Source organism: Nothoprocta perdicaria, unplaced genomic scaffold (genome assembly GCF_003342845.1).
Source record: "Nothoprocta perdicaria isolate Ctin4 unplaced genomic scaffold, notPer1 scaffold_118, whole genome shotgun sequence".
Taxonomy (NCBI): Eukaryota; Metazoa; Chordata; class Aves; order Tinamiformes; family Tinamidae; genus Nothoprocta; species Nothoprocta perdicaria.
This window is the reverse complement of record NW_020454294.1, coordinates 1,593,112-1,612,765: the sequence shown is the minus strand read 5'-3', so window position 1 is coordinate 1,612,765 and position 19,654 is coordinate 1,593,112. Positions and strand designations below refer to the sequence as shown.

At 45.8% G+C, this 19,654-nt stretch overlaps 1 protein-coding gene across 2 annotated transcripts in view; it reads right to left on the bottom strand.

The window, feature by feature from the left end:
* The window catches only part of SYT16 (synaptotagmin 16), a 90,715-nt gene that overhangs the window by 53,742 nt on the left and 17,319 nt on the right, over positions 1-19,654 (bottom strand). The window contains exon 1 of one of the 2 annotated variants that reach the window (XM_026053778.1): positions 10,357-10,378. The exons of the other annotated variant lie outside the window; for it this stretch is intronic. The gene's annotated coding sequence lies outside the window, so the exon portion shown is untranslated. Of the gene's footprint in view, positions 1-10,356; positions 10,379-19,654 lie in introns of those variants that run through there. 2 annotated transcript variants of the gene reach the window in all.

Here is a 19,654-nt window from a genome sequence, read left to right as displayed (position 1 = left end):
TCATCATCAASCCACGGGGACTGGTAACACTCTCTCCAGCCAGCATCATCTATAGAGAGACTGAATCTACATGCCCAGTGAGTATCCTGTCTCCTGAGAAAAAAAAACTTAAACTCAAATCTTTGTCATTTTTTTCTCCATCTTAATACTCATTCCCAACCCCCAAGCGATGCTCAAATGCTCAGTTTTGGTTGCTAGAAAGATTTTCTGTCTTACAAATAAACATAAAGCAGAGCAGCGAGGGGACTAACTTGGTGGTCAAAGCTTTCACCTAAGGTTGTCTTTGATCATATCCCAGGCTTGTTTTCAGCCACAGTACAACACCAAATTCACAGAGGCACTTTGTCAGCACTGACATCACCACTGTTTTACTGGCAGAAAGGAAAGACGAGGGCTGTCAGTCTGCCACCTTCCTTGAATGCTGAAGTCACACTTTATTTTTTCCTTTTTCTTTAAAGACAACTTCTTTGTTGCCATGGTATCTCTAATGCAGTATTTTGAGACAGGAAAAGAAGATAACTGTGCATCATCGGTGACATATCTATCAACTGGCATCCTCTCAAAAAAGGTAAATAAATACGTATGCAAATGTAGACTTTTAAATGCTTCTCTACCCTTTTTAATTTCTCTCACACACATACTGCTGTCTACAAAGGGCAGGAGTGGGTTTTGTGACAGAGAAGGTCGTAATCTGTCTCTCAACAATAGTATCTAGAGATGTTTTTATTCCTTCTCTTCTCCCCATGTTACCTGATAGCCGCTGAAGTGCACACTCATAAGGAAAACTGAGCACCTGCACATTCAGAAGATACCTGCATGGCTCTGCATGCTAAATCATGTGGTGATTGCTTTGTAATTCTTGCTTGCCCACCAATTTCCCCCTGAAGGAGCAAGATATCTACTGCTGAGCACAAGCCACATTTATCTCAACAGTGAGAGGAACCAGAAGAGCACACTGATGATGCCTCCCATGTACTGTCTTCAACTGACTCAACGGGGTCTGGTTAGCCTTGCAGCACGTCCTTCATCACCCTTTAGAACAAACGAACCTTCACTAACTCAGCAAATCAAGGCCCTATACTCAGCATGATGGCATGTCTCATGTCTCTCCTTGACTATATATATGGGAACACTGCACCAGGTCCCTTCCAATGTTTCATAAGAAGTTCTACGTACCATTGGCCCAGCCAAGCTATCTTGCCAGAACCACAGCAGAGTCCAAGTGAGAAATGCATGTGTCCCACCACCCTCCAGGACTTCCAGTGAGCACTGAAGTCTGGATCAATGGCAGACAGGAGCAACGTTCAGCACAAAACCACTGCTTCCCATGTACCTCCACCCTGCTGCACAATCTCAAGGGAGCTCACAGTGGTGACAAACCCAACGTTTCATCTCCCAGGTGGTACAAAAGGCAAAAAAAAAAAATCATTTTATTATGTTTTCAAGTTGAATTTATTACAGTTTCTGCAACAGTGGAGGGAATGCAGAGCACCAAGCAAAGCACTGGTGAAAAGTCAAACTGGAAGGAGCTCCTGTTGCAAGCCGAGAACTCAACAGTGAGCACAAAGCCCTCAAATAAAGAAAAGTAAATATTTTACATTAGGGAAGGAGGAAGAGGAAAATAAGAAGGAGAAGAAAGAAGGAGCCTAGTTTTTGCTTATCTGTTATTTGGGGGGATAACAAAGAATAAGCTGTCTCCACTCAAAACTGAAGTGCTCTTTCCTGTTCAGAGATGAATCTAATTGGGATCCTTAGGCTCTCACATAGTTATTTTTCTCATCCAAAAAAMCCTGTTCCTGTTTCCACCAATTTGACCCAAGGCAGAATGACTCACCACAGTGAAAGGGCGAACAGCAGCTTTTTTTTTTCCCCGAAGACCTAAATAAACCCTACTCCATCAATTGACCAAGGACGATGTAGCAGTAAACCTCTTGCTGAAGGCTGAGCGTGTTGCCTTGACAACCTGTCTGATCTCCATTGCTCCAGGGATGGGAAATGTGCTGCCAACAGGAGATTTCAGCTAATCAACCCAAATCTCTTAATAGTCAGACAATTTCCCATCTGTGGAGAGCAGGCCAGGGCCCCACACAAAGCCAGGCACCCTCTGGATACAGACCTGGCCACTCCTTGAGCTGTTATTTGTCCGTGCTTTGTTGGCCATGGACCTCTCTCAATAGTTACATAAAGAGACAAGGGGACCATGATGTCCTTGGAAATCTGCACGTGAGCTCTACATCCTGCTCTCCAGGCACCGGTCATGTTGGTCATCTCAGAGATGGGGCCAGTTCAGAGACATGAGAGAGGGAAGGAGGCCAGGAGACCGCTGCCAGTTGGGAATTTGGCAGCATCAGGGCTGCCAAAAGGTCCACGCTGTAATCAGAAAAGCTCAAAATACTGCAAAAGGACGGGCGAAAGGAGGGATGATTATCCTCTCCATGCTCACATGACAGAGCATGAGCAAAGAGAAGTGCTTTGCTGTGACCTTTAAACTGAAGGTCAACATTGGCACAAGGATGAGTAAGTTTCATCTTGTTATGGCAGTATTTGCACTGAAAATTAACACAGGATTTCTAGATGTTGGAGCAGCTGGAAGAACCTYGCAGGGAAGACGATGGGGAAGGGACAAGTTTCATGGGGGGATTTTGAATGGGATTACGTGGCAGGGATGATCTGCCATAGCATGAGAATGGGAGCCCTTCTGATCTTGTGTCTCCATTTTCAAGAGTGGTCGCACAACGGTGGCCTTCCCACCACACTCTGTCCCTTTTGGGGCACCCATTGAAGGCACCCAGGCAACAACAGCAGTGACAACCTGCTGCCAGAGGAGAAGGGTGACAAGCACGAATCACTGGCTCTCAGCCTCCCTAGAGCAAGGGCTGCTGTCAAACCGCAGTGCAGAAGGCTTGTTTTACTATATWTTTTTTAGTTGAAATGCTAAAAGGACAGCTTTGGTAGCTAATTTGGCCTTCAAAACTTCAGGCTCTCCCACCTCTTCCAGGTCACTCTTTATTGTACCTTAGAAGACATTAACCCATTGCKCTCCAAACCTAAAAGTCAAGGCCCAAGACCAAGTTTTATTCCCCATCTGGTTTTCGTTGCCCAACTAACTCATGATGTCGCTGCAGTTGCCAGGATAGTTTGAGGGATCTTTAAATCATTTACATTCCAGTATGGAGAGCATCTCCACAGGAGAAGMTGTCTGCCACGCAGCTCCCTGAGAACGCTCCGAGCCTCAGGAGGCAGCTCTTGAGGAAGAGGATGGAGGAACTGCTGCTCAGAAAGCTTGGCATTTACCAAGGAATGCTGAAGCGGAAGAAAGCTGCTCATAAARGAGGGTGTGTTTGCAAAGAAATAACTTGTTGTGGAAGGTTTCTAGGCCACTGGTATTGACCAACTGACCTACGCCCTGGGAAAATATGTTTTAACAATAAGGAAAGCCATTAAAACAAATGTTTGGGGGAAAGATGCCAGCAGTTTCTAGATTCACTTACTTGACGGTGGGGAGCTCAGCGAGCACTGCTACCTTCTTTCATGTCACTGGGAGCTTTTCTCTAGCCAAATTAGCATAACATTTGCATATCAAAAGCAGGTAACTTGCTATTAGGGCTGCAAGAGAAAGTGCAGGGACCAAGAACACCATTCAGCCGGGCAAGGAGGCTGAGAAAGGGCAGAGAAAAGACAGAAGGAAGTGGGAACCAAAGCTAGCGTTAATGGTTGGAAGAATTGGCCGGGAGCCTGTACCTACTTTCCCATCCCATTCCTTTTTAATTCAGGCTTTCTATCTATTACTGGCTCTTCTCAGTCTTGCTTAATCTCAGCTGAACCAAACAGAATGAAAAGATGGACCCTAGGGGTCTCATGCCCAAAATATCTCTCTCTACAGGGTGGTGGAGAGAGACAGAATCAAAAGGAGAGTTGTCACTGATCCAGTGGGGAGCAGGAACGAACCTGGAGAAAACAAATACCGGTGATGTCTGACTGCCTCCAGGATTCCTCGGAAAAAGTGGAGCAGAGAGCAGGATCCCTGCACTACTACAGCAGGGCAAACAGGTCCCTCCAGATGAAAGGGACCCCAGCTCTRCCTCAGATAATTCACTTACATTAAAAAGTTTCTAAAGCATCTGTGAGGASCTTCTTTCAAGCAAATAAAGTTGGCTTCAGACCATTCTCAGGGTTTGAATGGAGAGCTGCAATCACTCCCAAGCCAGAGAAYACCGAGAAGGACGAAGGCAAACAAAAAAATAAGGGGACCATTAGTCACAGCAGATGCAGGGAAGACACAGTAAAATAGATTCCACATATTTCAAGGGCTTTTTCAGTTCTGAAATATCAGTCTAGCTGCTGCAAACAAACATCTCTGCATGCATTCTGCAAAACACTTGACATAAAGGGCCACAAAAATAAAGACCAGCATGTTCCCTGGATGTTTTCATATCCTGGCAATCAAGCTATGGGCTCTACTGACTATTTTATTTTCACTCTCCAGCTATTCTCTCCCACAACCACGGCGCTATATTTAGGCCCTTTTCTTACCCATCTTCAGCCTCACATGCCTGCAAAGCATCCATGGCTTCTCCTGTACGGCGATGTCTCATTGCCACGAAGCAGAGKGGGCACAAATCTGCGCTCCTCTTACACACAGGGCATCTAGCACTACGGGCTTGCGATTATTTTACAGTCAAATCTGAAGCAACAGCAGGAAATAACATAAAATCCAAGCAGAACATGGAAGAAACTGCTAAGTTCTGTTCCATGATTTGCCATTGCCAGGGTCTCTGCATTACCCGAAGTACAAAACGTGCAAATCCAAAGGAACAAGCATTCKTAATCCCGGGCTTGCTACAGAAGTTACAAAACGCAACAGCATCTTCTGTCCACGAAACGGCCACAAATCATTCGGAACAGCAGACTTACCTAACTGACCTTACATAAAGCAGCAAAACAAGTCAAACGGGCCATGAAATTCCCCAAGAACACTTGTCGTGCAAACAAGACGTTCCAAAGCTTTCATCCTGCTAAATCCTTGGATTCTGGGGAGTTCACAGGAGTGGGAAGGGCTGAGCAGAAGACAGTCCCGACCCTGGAAACCCGGCGTGCTGCTCCTGCTGCTTTTCTATATGTGCTTGTGGGTCTGCAAGGAAGGCAGCGGCTGGCAAACTCGTGACACCTACCAAAGGAATGCCAGCCCGGGTAGGAAGAGATAAAACAGCCCGAGCCACTTCCAAAGGTGTTTGCACAACACCTAGCACCTCACCTGGGGCTTTCCTGGCCACCCTGTACCTACCCATTTACCGACACGGTTTTCCTGTTGACATTCGCCTAAAAAGAAAGAACAAATTGCCACTCATTTATTATGAAAACAATGTGTGCAGTGCAGCCCTGACCCTCATGCAGACCAGATGATGCCTATTACACATCCATACAAATACACAAATAGTTGGGGATATTATTGTGGTGTTCTTGTAAAGCCATGCTTCACTGCAAAAAAAAGCATAGAATCCACGTGCCTGAACTGCTGCTTTTTTCTCTCCTTTTTAATTTCTTTTGTATTTTTTTCTAAGCTGAATATGTTTTAAGGAAGGCTTCTGGCCTTCTGCCTCTCTGACACTTCCTGGGGAAGCGCAACCTGTTTTTACCCTTCACACAATCACTGCTTTAGATGTGGATTTTGGATGCAGATTTTCACTTCCAGTAGGTTATTTTTCCGATGAATTCAGGGAAAACTAATCCCCACAGTCTCTGCCTGCAAAAGGTCTCTCTGTGGTGAAATTGGAGCTGTTCCCAGCGATTTATTAATTAGTGCAAAACACTTTTTTTTCCTCCCTTCTGCCTTTTATAATATCTAACGCTCCTCAAAAACAGCACGGAAGGGATATTGAACAAAATCATGCGTGTGAATCCAGCTACCAACAACACTGAAACAGGAGCACATGTGGGAAGAGGGGACACGAAAGGGAGTGCGTGGTGATGAAGTCAGGACAGCTCCGGCAGCTCCTCCCAACCCGGTGCAACTCTTGGATCCGCAGGATCTTGTCTACCCACCGTACACCGTACTTAGAGCCCCGAGTGCTTGTTGCATAGATGTTGGATCCTTGATGGATTTGAGCTTCCCGCACAAGATTCCCCCAGTGCTGCAGGCAATGGGAGCAGGAGCCTGGTGGGCTGGGTGACCACCACAGGGCATGGACGGGGCAAGGAAAACAGCAGAATTATCTCTTCTCTACCAACTCCCTGGCATTTGGTTGCTTTCTTTGCTCTCTCGCATTACGATTCTACTCTAAACTTAGTCTTGAGCTCATCCTTTACAAAGTTCCAGGGGGAAATGTGAGAAAACTTGCTCCAATAAAGTGAGGAGAATGAAACCCTCCTCCTTGCTCGTTCCACACGTTCCTCCTTCATCCCGCTCTGTTCTTTCCAAACTGTYGTGCAAAAAGAGCTAGAGCTGAATCAGTAGAAATCCGAACTCCTTTTCAAAGGGACCCAGTTTTTATTATTATTTGTCCACCATCAGCTRTACTGTAGAAATATTCCTTTTGTGCCCTGCTAAATGTCACACGGTTATTTTTAAAACGTGGACAATGTCTTTCGCAGAAACCTTTCGCACCGTTATTTTAAAGATCAAACATCCTTTCACCTGGGAATCGCGGAGCGGCCGGTTTCCCTGGAAACATCATTGGCTTCCCGCTCAATGGAACAGCAAGATCCTTTTCAGGAGCTGAGCGAGCGCTGCGGCGGATCCGGGGCCCGGCAGGCCCCGAGCCACTTCCAGAGCTCTATAAAACAAGTTGGTTGCCAAGGTGTCTTTGTAAYGTGTAAATGAACCCCTCATAAATTGATTTTTAATTCTTCCTCTTAAAGGTGCGCGCCGCTTGCATCTCTCCGAGCGAGGTGGGGAAAAAAAAAGAGAAAGAAAATGGGGTATTTCGCACGAGCCTCGGCGTTTATGTGAATTTGCTTTTGGAAGGTGAGGCTGAGCAAACTTCTTGGCATGTCCTCGCACCGCAATTTCCCTCCCCAGCCGGCGAAGCAGCACGGAGCTGAATTCGAGAGCGTGTCGTTTAGATCCCCTTTGCCCTGATGCTGATAAAAAAGGCACATCACCTCATAAAGAGCCCGGAGTAAAACTAGGCCAACGTGTTCCCAGCAGTCATTTCCCAGACAGGGAATGTCATCGCTTTAATTATTTAATGAAACAACCTCGCTGTGGACAAAACCACCCCGTAGGTCCACACCAGCACTGACTCAGACACGTTAAGCTCTACGGGAAGGGAAAAGAGGAGCATTTGCAGGCACTTGGAGGGGGATGAAGTGATGCCTTAAGCCACAGGACATCACAAYGTCCTGCAGAAAGAGGGGTCCTGGTCCCAGAAGCTCCAGTCTCTGCACCAGCGGTCCCTGCTAGAGCCCAACCTTCCTGCCACAAGAAAGCCCAAGAGCAATTCCCATATTTACAGAGTCAGGAAAGGGGCAAGCCCRTCCCCAGCCCTCACCAGAGGCAACTAGTTGTGTTTCACAAGGTAGCAATGCCCTTCTTCCAGGACACGACCATTAAATACCCATCATCGTTAATGCCTGTTGCTCACCCTTGATGCACAAAGATCCATGATGAACCTGGTGAGACAGCAACCGTGTCATTGGCTGGCAAGCCCTCAATTTATTTGTATATGCCAAAAACTTAAAAGTTTGAGGTTTTTTGAACTAAATATCATTGGATACAGAACTTGATAGAGGTAAATGTGGTCAAATAAAGCTATTAATGTAATGGGAAGGTAGGATCACGGATATACCTATACACAAGCAGCAATAGCACATGCTTTCACACTGTTCCCTGTGTTAAATCTTCCTCAAAGGCTTATCAAAAGCAAATTTGTCTCCTATTGATTTTGGCTCAAGGGAAAATGACTCTTGCCCCTCCACCTCATTCCAGAAGAACTGGAAAGAAAAATTTGTGTAGAATCAGGCAAGATCACTGAGTGTGAGCTGCGGAATAAGGAGCCAGTGAGCCACAAACTGGAAAACCTCATGAAAGGAACTTCCAAGTGATGGAGCTCCCAGGTCTCTTAGAGAGGTGCAGGTGCACGGGGAGTAATTCCAGGTCTACCTCGTTGAACACTCCCTTTCTCCAGGCCAACTGAGGACACAGCTGCAAGTTGTACTGGAAGATGCCTCTGCGAGTCAAATGTGCGGACAGAAACATGTGTACAACAGACTTTCAACAAAGTGACAGTCACTTGCTGTTTACTCACAGGGATAAATGGCAGTGTCCCAAATTCCAGAAGGAGAAACCTCTTGTCCTAGCAGAAGAGTGTAAACATTAAACACAGGCCAGGACTCCAGGGCATTTCCTCCTCCCCAAATTTCTATGAAGTGAAGCAGGCCAAAGAGGCAACCCCATTTACCTAAAACCACATTGGAAAGCTAACTGAAATGAGATCTTAAGTCAATGCACACAAAGACTAGTTTCGCCTGTAATCTAAAATACTAACAAAATCCTCATGCCCAGTAAGTAGGAAAATCTGACCTGGTTTGTGGAAGTCAGCATAGAAAGAAGTTGTGTCTGTTCAGATTATTCAATCAGCAGTTACTTAATCAACTTAATTAATAACTTAATACTTAATCAAACAGTTTCCCTGTGATTAATCCAGCCCCATCACTTGCTCACCACATGTTTGGGGTACCTGGACCTTTCACAGAAGGCTTTTAAGATGACCAGATCTTAGGCTTTGGGGTTCACTTATTCCAGCGAAAAAGCCTTCCTATTAATTTAATAACACATAAGTCATGTTATTAAATTTTAAGCTTATAAATAAGCTTATATACAAATTATAATTATTAAATTATTAAGCTGACAGAGCTGTGCAGTTCACAGACTCTTGCAGGGGTTTCAGGGGGTGACCCAAGGATTTCTGTTCTCCATTGCAGCCCATGTTGGAGTCTCCTATGACAGTGGAGATGAGAGGAAGGACAGCAGGGGCAGCACTAGTGGGACACCAGGCTTGTTCCTGTGGGACAAGGAGGCAGAGAAACCAACCCGTAGTCACAGAGCAGGCAGAGAGGCCCATGCAAACTCCACAGAAAGTGGATTTCCAGAGAAAAGGTCTATAAGCACAAGGGTGGCAGACAGGATCAAGTCCATTTAGAGCCCCCCAAATCAAGAGTGGGGATTTTTATTTTTTAATCAAAGGTGGGGTTGTTTTATAAATCTCCAGGAGAAGGAGGAGCATTGAAAGAGACCATTGCCAGGAATAACAAGCAAAACCATCACAACTGCAGAGAAGCGGGGCTAGGATTCCCCAGAAAACACCTTTAATTTGCTCTTCACCCTAAATGTGAGGCCACATGCTCCTTTGGAACAGAAACTAGTTAGAGCATTTRTGGGTTATGCCCCATTTTGCAAGCTAGAGTATGCAGAAGAGCAGATCCAAAGCTACATAAAAAATACTAGCCAAAGGCCATGGATAGYGGGAAAAAAAGTCACATGGAGCGACTGAGAAGGCTGCCAAGCCGAGGAAGGTGTCTGCAGAGCAGCTTTAGCTAATTCAAACACTTGGCCTGTACCAACACTGCAACCTAATCCCAGCAACGCTGATAAGCAGCGATATCAGACGGGAGAAAAGTGACCAGCTGCTCTGGGTACGAGGGAGGAGGGGCACGAGCAAATGCAGGCAGCCTATACGGGCCCCAAACACTGGGATCATCATCAGGAAAGCTCCACAGCACTGGACAGAGCACAGTGCTGCCCAAGGCCATGCTCTGTGCATGTGAATGATGCCAGGGACCTGCCTGCCCYGCATGACCACAGCGAGGGCAGAGCAGGGCCCAGGGCTCTGCCGCCAGCTCTGCCCAGCTCCAGACGTGTCTGATCACAGGCTTGTCTGAACACAGAAAAGAGGAGGGAGGAACTGAACCCTTYGACAGAGAGTTGTGATCCTGAGAAGTTCCCAGTAACTCTGGAGAGAAACTGAAATGTATTAAGACTTCCATGTCTTAAGAGAAATGCATTAAGAGACTGAGACTCTTGGGCCAGTCCTAGCAGCACCTCAAAGCAGGAACAGCCAAGGCTGAACAAGAAGCATCTGCCTCTGGTGGGAACTAAGCAAAAGGAAAATTAAATAGCAAAAATACAGCTGTGAAACTAACCATGCAGGCAAAGCACATTGTGGGTAGGGGTCTACTGTCAGCAATGCAACTGAGCTAAGGATGGACCAGCACAAGACGTGACTGGAGGGCAAGCAAAGACTCTGCTGTCAGTGGCAAGCAGCATCCTTTGAGGCAAAGAAGGAATGACGACAAGGACACAGAAGTCAGCATCAGGAAGCCAGGTGGAGCAGACAACTTCTACAACACAGCACTAACCTCATAAACCACACAGCACCGAGGAGCACGTCTGGATTCCTCCTCACCAGCCACGGGAACCTATGGAAAAAGTTTATAGGCGACATAGATAATCTCCAGCTTTCAGGATCATGAGAAGATGAATCACAAGTTGTGGAATATTAACAGAAGTTGCAGCAAGGGAGACACACACAACACACACACACACACACACACAACAAGGGAGAGAAATCTCTTTGAGAAGCTTGCCCCATGCTTCAGGTATGTAGGAAACTCCAAAGAAACGAGGTGTCTCATCAATAGAGGAGTGACCACAAGTCACAGTGCAGACAACTTCATGAGGAAACAGGCATCATATGGAACCTGCGGCCCACTCAGCTCCAGAATCTCTTTTCCTTCCTTCCTGCTCAGCTCCAGAAATTACTTCATTTTTCCTTCATTCACTAAGAGCTTCCCAGCCCCTGCCCAAACCTTCCTGCTCATCCCGCAGGACAGAGCAAAGTCTGGCACCTATAGACCATGCTTACTGCTATACATTACCCCCCATCCCACAGTGTTTACTCACCTCKTCCTCCTCCTTATTTTTCACATGTCCTTGAGGGAAAGACTGTGCCCCACTTGCAGACGCACTTCRCTGGTTTAACAGATTTTAAATGGATCATCTTTAGTTAAAACAATGCTTAAAGAAAAAAAATATATGGCTTATAATTGGCTAGTGGCCCCAGCAACCCAAGTGAGATGGTTCAAGGCCAACATGCTGGTCAGGGCAGTAAAGAGGGTATCTCTGGTGAGCTGTGCCAGGAAACTCTGACCTCATAAGTGAAGAAAAAGCTGCTTTAAAAAGGCATTGTGTTCAGATGCACCAAAAAATAATAATAAAAAAGACAACATGTCCTGACTGACAGTGYGGCTGTAGCATTTTCATAAAGAACTCCCTTTCTGAAGGGCTACTTACRTTTCCAAACATTGGATGTTAGCTCAGAAAATTCTCTCAGCGTGCCAAGCTCCAAAATGCACAGCAATGGGCAACTCAAAGGCCCCTGGTTCTGCCTCGTGGCCAGTAACTTTTCTTCCCTTCCTACAGGAAAAAAGAAGCCAGAATGGCACTCATAGAGCACTTGGGAGTGCCAGGATGCTCGTGCCATCCTTGACAGGGATGTCAAGGGTTGCTCCCACGCAGGTGGAGCCCTGGAGCGCTCCAGCCTCCCGCAGATCCCTGCAGGGCCCTTTGGCAAAGGGAGCCCTGGCACAGACTGACCAACGAGCCYGGCTGATGGGGAAGGGCAAGTGTTCCTAGACACGTCGCTTTGCCTAATTTCCATCTTATTTCAGAGAACGCCTCCAATTTAAAGCTCCTAATAGACTGCAGCTATAGATTGCAGTTAAAATCTTAGATTAACTACTAAATCCTGAAGCTCGACAAATGAGAGCCTCGGTTAAAAGTCAAACTATAGATTTCAGCAGAGTCAGACCATCATTTAGAAAGCTATCTGAAAGAGTATTAAGACCTTTGAGAAAAACTGTTAAACCTTAAAGAATAAGCTTAAATTCTACTGCTCAGCCAGTCTTTGAGGTATTTAATTTTAAGGATATACAATAGTTTTTAGCTGATTTTTAAGACTGCAGCTATTTAAAACATGTACAGAACTTATTTTCTAAAATCCCACTTAAGTTATCTAAGAGAAGCAACTTTTACTACATTTCAGAACTTAGAATAAAGTTTAGAGTAAACCCACAGAATTCAGTCAGATTAATTGCCCATAAATTTTACAGCATAAAATTAGTTTGTGCAGGTGCCGCATAAGAGAGACTCAGTTTTTCTGCCCTGTGCCAGCCATAGGGAGAGCTGATTAGTCAGTCTTTGATTAATTACCTGCTGTGTAGGAGAGCCAGGGTCAATCCACTCAATTAGGTGAAGGTCTGGTGGAGAACAGAGATGTAAATCAGAACCTACTGCAAAAGCTTCCATGCAAGATGAGGATATAAATGTTTCCCTCCAAGGATCCTTCTCCCCAGAGTGGCCTGCGCTCCAACAGCAGCCATGAGTGGATGCCTGGGAAGGGGTGTAAGCAGGAAAACCACACGTGATGACCTCCGAGTAGCACTGCAACTTCCAGCTACACTCATCTCTTAGGATTACTTGAGCCTGACGCTGGTCATCTCTGCAGAAAGCCCCACAGATCCTTCTTCCAACTTGTCCAACCACCCATTGAGCCCATGTCAACTTATTGCAGCTATATCCTACACAGAGATCTCTGCAGGGATCTCTGCAGATCTATAGCCACTATAGCCTAAAGATCCTCCTCACTTTGTTTGCTCCAAATCTGGCTCCTGCTCACTCCTTTTGCTAACTCTTCTGTCTTGTGGGGCAGCAAACACCTACCCAACTCACCACTATTTTTCGTGCAAACCTGCAGACATCTGTCAATTCTCCCCAAATTTTTCTTCTTTTCCGAGTTTATAAATTTTAGTCAACAAGTCATGCCCAGTGCCAGAGATGTCCATATTTTTGACCTGCCTAGCTGCCTATTCTGGACTTTTTTTCTGGTCCTAATGCATCCTTTGCGAAGGGAGAGTGGCCAAAACTGCACGCAGTACTGAAAGCAAACTGGGAGTCCAACTGCAGGTGCAGTTACGTTTTCTAAGGTAGAAAACTTCGCTGACAAGTGGATTTCAGCTAAAGGATTCTGTAACCTTTACACTCGAAAACATATTTAGGCGAGAGCAACAAATAACCTCAAATACTTCACAAGTAGAACAGAAGTGTGGAAAGAAAGGGCAGCTTCCATGATCACCCTCAGTTTCACATGTGGCCAGCACAGAAATCATGGGTGCAGGCGATTCCTGATCTTCAGGAATCAGGAAAGGCCACCGTATCCAGAGGACAAGGCAGCCAAGCCGAGGAGATCTGAGCCCAGACTAAGAGATCTCGCAGCTGGTTGTACTTGTGGTCTGGCAACCCCTGCACTGCTGAGGGAGACATCAYGATAAGACTCAAAGGAAGATAAAAATCGGTGGGAAACTGTAAATCCTGGYACATGAAAAGCATCAGAACCACACAGCAAGTGAGGCTGGTGGACAAATGCTGCCATGGGTTAAGGAAAGTACAGATTAAGCTTAGTGGATCCTATCACATTGTGGCAGCGTCCATAGGTCTAAGGGAAATTAGAAATGTAGTCAGAAAACAGTAAAAATTTGAAACTAGTTTCCCCCCACACTGGGAAAATATCTTGATAGGGTGATAAAAACACTGTCTTTTTAGACATTACAAAGAACTAGTTAAAAATTCATAATAGCTAATTCATAATAGCTAATCAATGATTGCTAAGTGGAACACAGGAATGGTTATTCTTCAACAACCCTGCAGAAGAGAAAAATCACCCCAAAATGCCCTGCAGTAAACTCTGATTCAAAAAATGGAGAACTACACAAAAAATCAATGAAGCACTTAAAAGAGCTAAAAAGATGGAAGTACTTCCAGGAACTATGTGAAAGTACCATAGCAAGGCATTGGAATACCAACGTTCTCAATTTAAAATATTCTAAAAGAGCAAAAAAAAGAAATCAATTTTTTGTTTGTGGTTAAACAGCATATTAAGAAAACTGCTGACTTAAAAGAAAAAAAAAAGGGAAAAATAATATGCTTCAGAATGTGAATGTCACGTTCAAAGGAGGAAAAGGGAAAAAAAAGAACATGAACTTCTAGCAAGTTAAATGGAGAATCGTAGGAGGGCAGACCAAAAAGCAACTGTGGTAAGCAATTTACGCAAGGCATAAAAATTTAATTACAATTCTTTTTCAAGTGCTGCAGAAATAGGAAGCCTTCCAGAGAGCTAGCGGGGTCAAAGATTATGGATGTGTGTAAGGTGCCCTCACTGATGATAGGTGTCGAGCAGGAAAGCCACAGTTTGCATCTGTTACCTGCAGAGAAGCAGAATTCAGCTGGTTTCACTCAAGAAAAAGCAACCACCACCAACAAAAAAAATCATCTCAGTGACTCTCCAAGTAGTTCTTTGAAAACAGCCCAACAAGGCAAATAAAAATTATGAAAAAATAGGCAAAATGGTGAATTAAACAGCAAATGGTATGGCCACTACAAATCCATGCTGCATTTGCTTTCTTCAGTGTCTCGAACAGACCTCGATACAGCCAGAGCAAAGAGACAACCAGAGATCTGGAATGGCTTCTGCTCAATGAAGAAACTTCACCTTTTCAGCTAGGGAAAGAGGCAACTGGGGGAGATAATAAGAGGGTATAGAGGCAGCAAAWAAATCATAATTTGATACTACTCTTTTCTAGAAAAGAGCTACAGGGCACAAAATAAGATGTAGGGGTATCAAGTATAGAATACAGTACCCCAAAATAATATTTCTTGCCACACTGTTGAAAGAAGTTACAGAAGTAGAAGCACATATGGGTTCAAAAAGCAAATAGATAAATAGAGCATGGGTCCATCATGGACTATTGACTATAAAAGTCATGCAGAAACCTCCGTCTCAACGTCCCTAAACTGTCGATTGCTGGAAGCTGAGAACACACAGTCAAAGTCTCTGTTTCTTAAACCCTTTCCCTGAGCACCAGCAAGTACCAGGGCTGTTTGCTTTGAGGCAGTATAGCCGCCCTTCTGGCAGTGCACCATAGATTGCTTTAAAAAATGTTTTTTTTGAATAAAAATGTTTTGAGCAGCTTTGCCTGAAACAGTCAATTAGAGGCGAGGGTTGGAAGAAGGCAGGAGGGCAGCGAGAAGCACCCAGGCCAGCAGCCCCCTGACAAACCTGCGTACAAGCTGATGTGTCTGCCCCTTTAGCTCTTCATCTCCACTAGGGCCCAAGCTCTCGTGGTCCAGGCATCCCACACCGCTTTCAGCAGAGATCCCCACTGCACTGAGAAGAAGATTCACTCATGGGTCCCTCATACACTGCCACATTCCCACCTGCAGTGGGACTTGAGGATGCAGAGATCTATGGATGTGAACTGCTGGGGCTGAAAATAAATCAGGATGCTCTTTAGGAGTCGACCAGCACACGGTGACAACCAGCAAGCCGGTTAACGTGACTCCAACCACACTCTGTGCACTGGAGTAGCTCCAGGTAGGGCTGGTCAGCGGGGCTCCTTTCAGCACTGAGATTCACGGTCTTCCCTTCCTTTCCTATCCTCTCTTTTATTAATATTGTGCTTCTCTCTGGTGCCTCTTTAGCTTAATGCTCCGTTTGCTGGCTGGCTGACAGGTCTCCGGAAAGCCTGTCCTGCTGCTGCCAGCGCAATTCCACTTAATCTTATATGGAGACAGGGCATCACCTATATAACATCTCCTCGTCCCTTAYAGAGAGAAAAGGGAAAAAAAAAAMCAGTTTGAAATATTTCAACCTGAGACCATTTGCACATAAATCAGGTTTTTCAGGTGCCATGAAAGGTGGGGGGCACCCTGTCAGTCACCAGGGACTGAATCAAAAGGGGCCAAGCGTGTTGCACACCAGCACCTCCCATGAAGCAATGAAGCCACAGCCCGTGTTTCTTCCCCGGGATGAAGTATCCTGGAGGGAGTCTCTGCTGTTCTGGTCACCCATTTATTTCCATTCTCCATAACACCATAGTGGGTAATGTAAAAGAAGAACCTGTTTCTTTCTTTTACTGAAACTCTTTCTCAAAATCCCTTGCATGCAAGCCCTGCAAATAAAATCAACACCAGAGTAGATGCAGCTGGGTGTTAATCCAACTGGGAAGCAGTTTCCCTATGGAATTTGACRTGAGAATGAGTTACAGAATCAAAGCAGCACCAGGTAGCAGAGACCATAAGACTAAAAAGCACCCAAACATTACCACCAATGTAACTTCTGGGATACAGTGATATCAGAGGCACAACTGGGGGGTTAAAAGCTGCCGAGAACAGAGGAGTCCCTCAAGCTAAGCCRAAATCTGTCCCGAACAGTTTGCTCCAACCAGTCCTTCCCAACAGGTTTTCTCCCAACAGTTGGCACTGGTTACACACAGAAGACAGAAATCACTTGACTCCAGAGCTGACAATCCTTGTTATAAATAGGGTTATTTGCAGCTCTCAGAAAAAGTCTTCAGACAACAGTGTTCTTTTGACAAGAGTGGTTTTCTAGGGAAGCTGAAGGCACAGGGCCTCCRGCAGGAGATGCCCCAACTCTCCACGTGAGCCTCAACATCAAGTCAACCAGTTCTATCTCATGTTTGAAAATGCAGCGAGCAATCAGAATGGAAACCTTGCACTTCCCTTCCCTTGCACTCTGCACAACAGACTGCTAAATTAGGGAAGAGGCTTCAGCCTCGAGATTAACAAACAAACTCCAGCTGCCATTTACTAACACAAAAACATGYAACTGGTCTCTCAACATCTGTAGTTCCAAAACACCAGTAGTGTGTAGCTGCAAAACACAAGTTTTGCAGCAATTTGCTTTTCTACTTTCTGCTTCAACATTCCCAGCGTGCTAGTATAATTCACCCCGACTGTTCTTACAGAAGTATTACACCCTTTCTAAAATAAAACCGGGCTCTGCGACAGATCCAGAACAGCAAAATGCATCAGAGCAATTAGCAGCTCTGCTGCTTTTATGGTTTYGGGTTGGATTTCTGATCTAGAGAGAGAAGCGGGTTCTGCAGCGAGGAGACACGGTGGCTCTGCCTAAGGGCTCCATCTGCCGGTACCAGCTCTCTGCGCTCTGCTCAACGTATAGTAAACTGAAACAAAACCTATACAGCCATCAATTACATTTTTCTTCTTGCAGTCTATGAATTTCAATAAATACACCATCTGTTCCTCTTCTGTGTGGGAGTTCAGTCATCTTCTTGGCAGCAATATTATCCTAGAGCAATTACCTGTGTCTTTATCACCTATCATTGTGCTTCATCATCTTTTCATCATGTGTAAAAACCAAGCACTTTATTACTACAATTTCTGTAGGCAGCCCGGTCCTGCTCGTTACCATGGAGATGATCTGTCAAAAGAAGTCTACATTTAAAGAAGCAGAAGTTGGGAAAAGGAGGAGGAGAGAAGCACAAAAAGCCTGAAATGAACTTGTTTCTCTAAGTTGGAGTTTGAACACAAAAGATGCATCTTAGGCAGCAGCATCACGGTGCCACTAACAGCCTAGTTAGGAATCCATCAGCCTGCCAATAAAGAGGATGAGTCAATGCCTCACAAGCACTACAGCACTCAGAGGTCACAGACCCACCTTTAATGCCCCAGCTGAGGCTCATGATCTGCTCGTGGGAAGGATGATTCCTTATTACTATAAATCAAAAGAAAAACATAGGAAGAGAGAGAAGAGACTGCAAAGACAGGCGGGCGGCAGCAGTTTCCCACTCCCTAGTGGTCAGTAGTGAATTTTAAGTCAACTGCACTGCAGTTTATGCCCACCCCAGAAGGCCTTTTCAAATTCATCTCTTACCCAACCTTAATCTGCTTAAGCTTCCTTTCCTCTCACCCCTCCTATGGATTCCCAACAAGCTCTGCTCTTTTGCTCCTTTATTCACAGTCCGCATGCAGTTCCCCTTCTCCATCTATGAAACACATAAACACTTGCAGGTATCTTATGTATTTTCCTATCCTTCCAAATTCCTATGTGTTTTCAAGGCAGCTGCTAGTGCCAGCCATTTACAGACGCTCACTTCCCCATCACTCACGTACACCCCTCCTTCCACAAACTCCCGTTCTCCTCTTAAAACGGTTTCATCTCCTCCAGCCTTCCCGCTCCCATCTTTCCAGGCCGTAATTGCTCTCSCGTTACTGCAGGAAAAACGTTAGCAAGGTACAAAGGACTTGCTGATGTTCTGCATTTGCAGGGTGCRTCATTAGCAGCCGGGAGCTGAAACCTGCCGAGCTGCAAACTGCTGCGGTTCAATTCGCCCCGGTATCTCTGGAAGAAAGAGGCAATCTCAGAGCTATCCAATTTGTTTAATATCAAGCACGGAGTTTTAATGATGTGGGCTGACACTCTGACTTGCAAGAGGGCAAAAAATGGCCACTTATGAACAGTAAAACTGATTTATTGTCTTCACAACAGATCATAAAGCCCTATTTGGGAAGTAGGGTACCCTTCCTAAAATTTGTCTAGACTTTTAAGCACCTTGTTCTCTGTCAGTCTACCTGGAGACACAAGTACTCGAGTGTCAGACATGCTGAGYGCCCATATGTTCCATGGATCTCTGCCCACAAAGTACCTTAGGAAATCAGGTCCAAAGGGCATCAGAATTAGACAATACATGTAAGCCAGGAGTCTGGGAATGTGGGGCTAAGCAACTAGTCCAGGGTACTAAAAAAGAAGGTGCAATAGCAGAGGTTATAGGTAAGTTCAGGAGTGGGAAATTCCAGTGCTGAACTTCCAAAGTAGAAAAGGAAGGGACATAAAAAAGCAGAACTAAAACGTTCTCAGGTCAAACCCAATGCTCCATAAAGCTTATTCTGGAGCAACAGTTTTTCCCAACTGTCSCCTTGATAGAACAGCCATTGAGGCCAACACAGAATCACAGGATGGTTGAGGTTGGAAGGTATCCCTAGAGATCATCCAGTCCAATTCCCTGCTCCAGCAGGGACACCCAGAGCACGGGGCACAGGGCGGTACCCAGGTGGGTTGGGAAGATCTCCAGAGAAGGAGACTCCACAGCCTCCCTGGCAGCCTGTGCCAGGGCTCCAGCACCCTCATAGTGAAGAAGTTTTTTCTCACATGGAGATGGAACTGCCTGGGTTTCAACTTGTACCCATCGGCCCTTGTCCTGTCTTGGACACTTCCAAATCTACCTGGATGCCTCCCTGGGCCCCATGCTCTGGGTATCCCTGCTGGAGCAGGGGTTGGACTGGATGATCTCTAGAGCTTCCTTTCAATCTCAACCATCCTGTGGTTCTGTGATCACCTTCAGATCCTCGTGTGGCGGGAGTGCAGATGAGCTGGAGCTGCTGCTCTTGGGTAGCACCTGCAAGGCCGTCTCCTCCACGGAGCTGCCTTCTCATCCCTTGCAAGGACGAGCAGCACAGGCCTCGGGAGCCGGCAGGGCTGGCATCTGGCAAGCCCGGGGAAGGCGAGCAAGGCTGGACACAGCRGGAAGGAGCAAGGCAGCCCACGCCRAAGGCTCGTGCACTGCACTGCTACTGCCCGATTTCAATTCACCCCAAGGGACACGGGTCACAGTCCGACCATCTAAATTGCGCTTTAGAGGGTGCAAATCACTCCAGCATGTGATCCAGCATCAGATCACAGCCCGAGGGCACTGGGAATGGCTCTGAAAGAGCAGCATCCCTGGGAGGGAGAGGTATACTCAATTGCTCAAAGCTGTCATCGGCTGTTTGTTCACTTTAGCA